This window comes from Corvus brachyrhynchos, unplaced genomic scaffold, assembly GCF_000691975.1.
Source record: "Corvus brachyrhynchos isolate BGI_N302 unplaced genomic scaffold, ASM69197v1 scaffold61, whole genome shotgun sequence".
Classification (NCBI taxonomy): domain Eukaryota; kingdom Metazoa; phylum Chordata; class Aves; order Passeriformes; family Corvidae; genus Corvus; species Corvus brachyrhynchos.
In genome coordinates this window covers 2,505,047-2,513,462 of record NW_008236478.1, presented here as the reverse complement: position 1 = coordinate 2,513,462, position 8,416 = coordinate 2,505,047, and positions in this window count along the sequence as shown.

The following is an 8,416-nucleotide window of genomic DNA, read 5'->3' as shown; positions in this document are numbered from 1 at the left end:
GCCGGGGCACAGCCTCCGCGGGAACAGCAGCAGTGTGGCGGGATTTGCTCTCTCTCCCAGCCGCCTCAAAGCCTGATACGGAGGGGTGCGTTCCTTGTCCCCCCGGGGAGCCAGCTCAGGGGGTCGCAGCCCTCAGCCCTCGGCATAAGTGAACGAGCTCTGCAGCAAGGCACTCCTCCAGCCAGAGTCGTGTGAGGAGGTTTTAGAGAAAGTATGACCCGTTCTGGTGTGTTTGGGGTATTATTTTGGAAAGGCCAGACAGGAATTTGTGTCTGCCTGAGCAGGGAACAGGAGTGATTTACACTGCTGCACCCACAACACCTCTGTTTCCTGAAGCTGGACAGGCAGCGTGTGAAAAGCAATCCCAGCTTTGAGGGACCTAAATCTGACTAGAAAAGCCTAATGGAAGCTCAACTCTTCAAGCATATTTTAGTTCACAGCTGTCTGATGAGTTCACGAAAACATTTGTGTTTATATCACCACAGAGCTCCCGTTGTTGTTATTGCTATCAGATCAGAGGCTGGCTTTTCTTGTTGGCCTGTGCTTAGCCCAGTGGGTTTGGATTAGAGCTGTTTCACTGTGACTGTGATCCCAGTTTATTAATAACAGCATGGGAGACGTAAAGTGAGTTGCCAGAATGCTCACAGGAGATCAGTAGTAAAGCTGGAAAGGAGGAACAACCAGGGGAAGCTGATTCTATCACTGTAATTGCTGGGAAACAAAACAATTGTAAAACATCAATGAAGATTTAATTACATATTGATTGCTGCTAAAATGTTCCCTGGGTGAACAGGTGCTTTAATAAATCAGGATCAATTCCTAAGCTGTTCTAACCAGTCTTTTCTAGGTGCAAATATTGACTTAGGGCCTTTCTATTCATTCACAGTTTTATTAACATGATTTTACTGCACAAAAATCGAGATAAAATCTTGGCAAGGAAAAGGTAACAGAGGTAATGTAAAAAATGCCCAGGACTGGTGCAGGCCTTCTACTGCCTATGTGCCAGCCTTTTCCCCCTTGCTGTGCTGCAGAAAGACCTGTGTGCAGGGAGTCTCCAGGGACAGCACTAATGCCACCTTGCTGTCTTCTCCGGGTGGCTGCCCTGTGTCCTCAGATGCAGCACACACAGCAGGAGCTGTGCTGTCCATCAGCCTCGTGGGGTGTAGGTACTTCAGCTCTCTGCTGAACTCACACCCAGGCCTACATAGGAATAGCTGCCTCCAACTATTAGCTCTGTTCCTGACACCTGGAGAACTAACAAAATCTGTTCCAGATAGGATGTTAATGCATATATGTCATATTTAACCCCTGAGAGTTTCTATTCCAGAGAAAGCTGGCCTTACACAGTCTTGCTTAATTCTCCCAGAAACCCACTGCAGATGTGACCTGAAACCCAGGAGGCCAGCCACAGGCAAGCAAAGGCTCTGCTTGTTAAGAGGTGCGTCATCCCTGTGACTTCTGGAGAGATGAAGAAAATATTGGATTGGTTTGACTTCACTTGCATTTCTATTTTGCAACAGTTTGCAGTAATTTTTGGGTAAAGTATGTTTAAGCGTTCAAACTGAGGTTAAAAGAACATTTTTCCTGTCAGGAAGTGGAAGAAGAGAGTAGCAGATATCTTCGTTGGGCAGTGGGAGATCTCTTTACCATCTCCTCCTTTTAAGGAAAGTTTTTCAAGGGCAGGAAATAATCTGAGAAAGATGTTCAGTCTTATTTTTTCCCTGCGCTTTCCTCATCAATACACAGAGGCAACCCTGGCTTCTGTGGGCTTTTGAGCTGGGGCTGGAGTGGAGCCGGTCCAGAGCCTGGCCTGAGGCAGCGGAGCTGACGCTGGGGCATCTTTGAGGCTGCTCAGACAGCACTTTTCTTCAGAGCTGAGGGTGGGCTGCCAAAACACAGAACAGCACAGTGTGTGGCCTTGGGGAAGGGAAGGTGGGTTGTGCTATCATGGATGGCTCCACTATTTGTTCTGGGGTGGGCTGAAGGGAGGCTCAAGGGGAGAGCACCCTCGTTGACAGGCACATGGGAGCCTTCCTGAATGGAAACTTGGTTATTTTCTATGCTTAAATTAATGAATTAATGGTAAATTAGTGTTGATATAGTAATGTAAAATGCCACAGGGTTTAAATCCTGCCTGCTGCAGACAGCCAGATGGGAAAATGGAGTCTCCTAGTGTCATGGCTTATTGCCTGGCTATCTTGAAGCAGCCTGTTTTTCTGGCAAGGTGGCCATCTGATAATAAAATGTGCACCTTCCTCAGGGATTATGGGTGGAATCTCCTTTGCAGGGAAGACAGCAGCAAACTGTAAGATGCTAAGCTGGGACTGTGCCAAAGACCTGTCAGGCCTTCCTTCAACTTCCGCCTTGAACACAAATGCCTGAGCTGACTCCAAAGACTCTTCACTTCTTTAGTGGCTGGGGTCAGTAACTGCAGAACGTCCCCATGCCTGGGATGCTACAGCAGCAAGAGATGTTTTGTTTGACACAGTGCAGCAAGCTCTTCTCCTCAGACCACATGCAAACAAGGTCATTCCAGTTGCCCATCTCTCCCATCACTGCAAACATTATTGGCCTTGTAAGTGATTGTTGTTCAGTCTTCTGGTGTCATACATTCGAATCCAAAGAACTCATCCCTGAGGTTCCAAGAAATTACCAGTAGTTTTTGTTGCTCACTAAAAACCTTATGTTAGGCTGCAGAAAAGAATTAATAGTTTAGGGTTTGCATCTGACTGTCCTCTGAGAAGGCAGAAACAGCCAATACTGAGGACCTGGGCTCCTGTCTGTTTGGAAGAAAGCATAACTTGTTCAAGCTGTGTTTCTGTTTCCCCAACATTCCTTCCTGTTACAAATCTCAATTAGCCATGGTGGGTCAGCATCATGCCTCAGACTGCTCATGTCTGTTGGAGGCTTAGAGCTGGCATTTCTGACTGAAAGTTGTGTGCCCAACACTTAAGAATGTCACTGGTATGGGAATTCAAAGTTCATGGGGATTTTATCCCATAATACTTTGCATTCTTTCAGTTGCAAAAAATACTTATGGTGATATTTTTCTGTGATACAGAAGTCATATAATGCATCCAAGTATAGTCCTGAGAAACCTTTTCTGCATTTCTGGTTAGATAAAAGTACTTATTAGAAAAGAAACACAGATGTCTGTAGGTTCTGTACATGCAGGAACCTAACATTTGGAGAAATAAATAGCTCTGGATCATACAGAGGAACCAGTACTGTTCTCTCTGTGGTAATGAAGAACAGGATATGTTGCAGGCACAATATTATTAATAAATAGTGAGCAATGCAATACGAATCTGTAATTCAATTTAGGATTTCAGCTGAAATTGCTCTTTGGAGTTATAGATGGCAGTGAGCTCTGAAATTGAGTTACAGTCCAAACAGGAACTGAGTCATGTGTAGCAATAGTCTAGGGAAGCATGGAATCACAGTCAGCACTGGGCAAAATATTATTGGCAGTACTATATTCACAGGAAAAAAAAGGCATTTGGTGGATGTAAATGAAATTGAACTGAGCTTATAAATGGATGTCAGGCAGAAAAATAGGGGGGAAATGAAAGTCAACATTTACATCTATTGATTTTAAAATGGCAACTTTCTTTTAAAAACTGATTCAAGCTGAAAAACAATTATTAAAAGGTTTCCTTAATCTGAAGCTGAAACATGACATTTTGGAGGGGAAAATTTTAATATTCAGTTTGCCTGAGAGCATCATTTTTACTTTCTGAAATATCTCCTAAGTCAGTATTTTAGTTTAAGCCAGAGAACCACAGTTCCCCCTTCAGTTCCTTGGTTTAGCCACTGAGCTGAAAGGTTCCTTGTTATTTTAGCCAAAATAAAGGCTGATGTTATTCAAAAGGGAGGGGAGAGTCATCGCATTAAATGTCAGTAGCAATCTTCTCTAACAGAAGAGATCAGTGTTGTGGGGTCTAATTTCTGAGTTTAAACACATCCCAAAAGATTCAAACAAGAAATAGGAAAAGTACAGCTGATGTCCATTTCTAGCCTTGCCAGAACTGAAACAGTGGCACAGGTTGCCCAGAGAGGTGTTGGATGCCCCATCCCTGGGAACATTCAGGTTGGATGGGACTCCGAGCAACGTGATCTGGTAGAAGATGTCCCTGCTCATTGCAGGGGGGTTGGACTGGATGGCCTTCAAAGGCCCCTTTCAAGCCAAACCATTCTATGATTCTGTGGAAAGTTCACTTGTTCCCCACCGCTTGTGCTGTTTCTGGGACTGAAAGAAACCCACTGCACAAGACAATTTCCTGCATTGCAGACATGATAGCTCTGGATTTCTAAGCCACAGCTGTGTTACCCTGAGTAAAATGCTAACTGTAAAAGCCATGTAGAGATAAATCTTTACTTCATGGGACTGTCTGTAATGAGGCTAAATTGATTAATTCCAGGAAAGTGTTTAGAATCCATTATAGAAGCTGTTAAATAAATAGGATTTTCAAGCAGTAAAGCACAAGATGGGGTTCTTCTGAAGCACCAGGTATTGTCCACAGTTAAATTGGTGAGCCAATATGATGTATGTTTTAAGCACCACACTAAGTCCATAGATTCTCTTGCTGGCATCTAGATCATCCTGTAAGAAATCCACAACCACACTGATCACCTCCTTTCCTGCCAGGCATTCCGGAAAAACTGGTCAGAGAAGGCAGGATACTGAAAAGCAGGCTACCTTCAGAGAAGAGCTTGACAATATCATCTGTCATAACACATGTAATAATTTTTCTAATAGCTGGCTCCCAAATAAAATGATATCAGACAAAATCTTAGAAGAACTGTGTCTTTGGGTTTTGGTGGAAGATAGGGTGAGGAGAGTCTTTTTAAACCAGCCAAGTACCCACTAGGCATTACAAGTTTTTTCTGGTTTCCTGGTGAACTTTTTGCATGGTTGTAATGATAGGTCATACCTACTTTGTTAAATGCTTCAGTGACAATAAACACTGCAGAAATAGTTCTCTAGAATACATTGTTCCCTAAAGCTCTCTCTCTAGTTTAGGAAAATTGTGGCTAAAAACTGTGGCATTTGGATGACCTCCCTTTTTCTGTTCTTCCAGCTAATACTAACACTCAAATCTAGTATAAATAAAGGCAAACATTAGTGATAATAAACTTTCAAACTCAGTCACTGGTTTGTTTATAGCTAGGTTGGTACTTGAGGGATCCAGTGCAATTTAAAAGGCAATAAATTGAAACAAACTCACTCGTTTTGGAGGCTGTTTATGAACTCTTTTAATTTGGTGTCATATTTATTTGGGGAGAATTAGATTATCCTATTCATTAGATGCTGTGGCCAGTGATGAATGGAACAACATTCCACATCACTGGCATTAATTGAATCCTCGCAAGCACAGATAATACCCCTGCAGGAAACAGGAGAAGACGGAAAAGTTCTCCAAAGTAGGTCTGCGAATACTGCAGTGATGAGGGAGCACTGCTGGACAGCCAGGATAGTTGGCAGCAGTTGAATGCTTTTGCTTTTTTTGTGAGGCTACTTAAAGTGTAGTTATGATCATCGGGCATACAGTTAAAATGGATCTCTGTGGTGCTATAGGCACCACCTATCTGACACGGAACCAAGGAGGGAGTACAGGTCTCCTAAGCTGCAGGCTTGTACCATAAAGATTTTGCCTCAGGGGAAATTTATTTCAGAGGGAAACATAATCAAAAAGACTGACAGGCCTTTCAGCAAAACTGATTTAAAGCTTGAATTTGTAAAAATACCCAGATGATTTTCTCCTAGCTCATCAATAATACATGCTTGGTTCTGTTGAGAAATTCTCGGAAATATGTCATTCTTCCAGGGAGCGTGTCCTATTGATAGAGCCATAAGCCACTGCCAATTAATCAGGGCATAATGCAGTGTTCAAAAATGAGCATGAGCTTTTCGTGCCAGTCCTCTTTGATTCATGCCTCCGCTATGATTCATGCCAGTTGTTTTTCAGATGAGCAGCTGTTTGTTATGAGCAAATTACTTTATTGTCAGTGAAAGGTTAAAACCAGCCTGAGACATTGATGGGCTTTGATGCAAAGAAAGTAGAAGCTTCATCAAATTCTCAGTTTCCTGCTTGCTTCCTATGGAAGAAGCTTTGCTCTCTCACATCCCAGTGACACAAAGCAGTGAACAGTGGCAAACTAGGTTGAAGCAACAGTGCCCTGGATGTATGGGAGCCCCCAAGACCCCTGATGTGACCTATGAAGTCCCTGTATTACTGATGGATCCTTCCCATCACTGATGTGCTTCCAGTCAGCAGGTGAGGGGCAGGTGTCCTCAGCAGTGCATGCACCTGGACAGTTCTCCTGGGAGATTCAGGAGTTGGAGGGATTTCTCCTAAGTGTTCTTATCACATGCCCCAAATACTCTTGCTGGTAAGATGAGAGTAGCAGGGCAGCACATCTCAGGAATGGTGATTACTCATGCTTAAAAAAGGAGGTACCACAACTGGTCACTGGGAACAGTGATGGTTCTGAGCTCTCCCATAGCATGTCCTCTGCCACAGGCAGGGGGCTGGAAGGCAAGAAGCAGCACTGTCCTCATTTTACTGAGGCAGAAACACAGGGGAGTGACTAGTTCAGGGTCAGCAGCGGGACAGCAGGCATTAGGATGCAGTTCATCAGAGCCCCAAGACAAATCACCCACCTGAGGACTCCACTGCTTCTCACTGCTTCTGCTGGGCTATGGTTTTTTTCTGACCTGTGCTCTCAATATTGCAGTCCTAAGAAAGTGCTCTCAGCCAAGGTCTCAAAGAGGTTAAAGCAGTAATAGCCACAGAAGGAGTAACAGGGACATCTATAAAACTAACCATTTCAGAGCACTAATTTCATCAGCAAGCTATTTGCAAATATTGTATCTAAGAACATTTCCAGCCATCTGCAGGAAGGGAGTGTCACAGCGTTTGAAAGGCATCTTGTGTTTATGATTGTGTCTTGCTGATACATAAATCTGGCACAGTGAGTTTTGGAGGCCATTACGATAATCGTGCAGAAGAAACATACCTTGCTTGGGAGGTATTTACTTGGGGGTATTTACACACCACCCTTAGTGTGGTATCTGAATAATTCCTTGTGTGTGCAAAATCCTGCTACATTTCACCCCTGTTTTTGAGTATAGAACTGAGTGAATATGGAGACTATTGCTAATCCCTGCAGCAGGGCTTAACTGTGCCTGTTGTCACACGGTAAAACTGTGATGTTGCGAGGAACAAAATCGCATCTTTCTGGGTCCAGGGCTGGTGCTCTGCCGAATGTATTTCCCTCTTATTGTGGATCCAGGTCAATATTTACAGTCTCTAAACAACTTTCATCAGACTTGGTCCTGAGATGACATGAGTGTCAAAGGGACCAAGAAAGGGTGTGTGTCTGTGTCCTATTCCAAGCATAAAGAGCAGCAATGTCAGGAAAGTACAAGTTTGAGCTGCCCATTTGCTCTCTGTATTCTGTGTAAATTGAAATTCTTCCTTCCTAGAGCTGGGGATTGTGACAAGCACCAAATCTGATCTGCTGGAAGGTAAATAATTTTTACAAAATATACAGGACAAGATTCACTATGTGGTACAGCTTGGTTTGGTTTCTGACGCTCCCTGAAACAAGCAATGATGTTTGAGCTCTAAAGGAACCTGCCACTCCATTGGATAGACAATTTGCCTTTCAGTCTACTTGGAACCAGCTCTTGAGGCTTGTTACTCCCTGGGAACTGAATTCTGATGTTTGGACTGTCTCACATAACTCTGAATCATCTGTATTTGTAACCAACACTTTTCAGGGATTTGCAAATAGGGTACAAATAAAGTTAGTTGTGCTTACCTTTTTCCTCCTGTGCAAAGGTGACCTGTAAGGACCTGACATGTGAAGCTACCTGCCGAGATGGCAATGTAACAAATAACCTGCAAGCTCTCCCTTTCACTCACATGTTAAATAGTTTATGTCTGCATATAGACTGCAGATTTTTGAGTTGTGAGGCAAGGAACATGGAGTTTGACACTAGCACAGATCCTAATTTGCAAGAGCCAGCAGCGTTTTAAAGAGAAGTCAAAATTATTTTTAAAAATACTTGTTTGTAAGTCAGTTTAATGAAGGATTTATCATTGTTGTAGCACTTGTTATGGCACTTCCCTACCTGATGATCAGTGGAGAAATTATATTGTGAAGCCTTAAAAATTTTTGCTGAGACTGACATCTTACCAAGCATAACACTTCTGTCTTGAAAATGAGGTGAAGTTATTACATCCAGGCTTAAGGCTAAATAATCCCAGGGGTCAAGACTGAACTTGCAATGTAGTTCTTAAAATATTGCCCATTTACTTCTAGAATAAACCAGTCGAAAAAAAACACACTTCTGTTTCTTGATAATTTTATCATGCGGCTATCAGTAAGACTTTGATGTTGTGTGTGA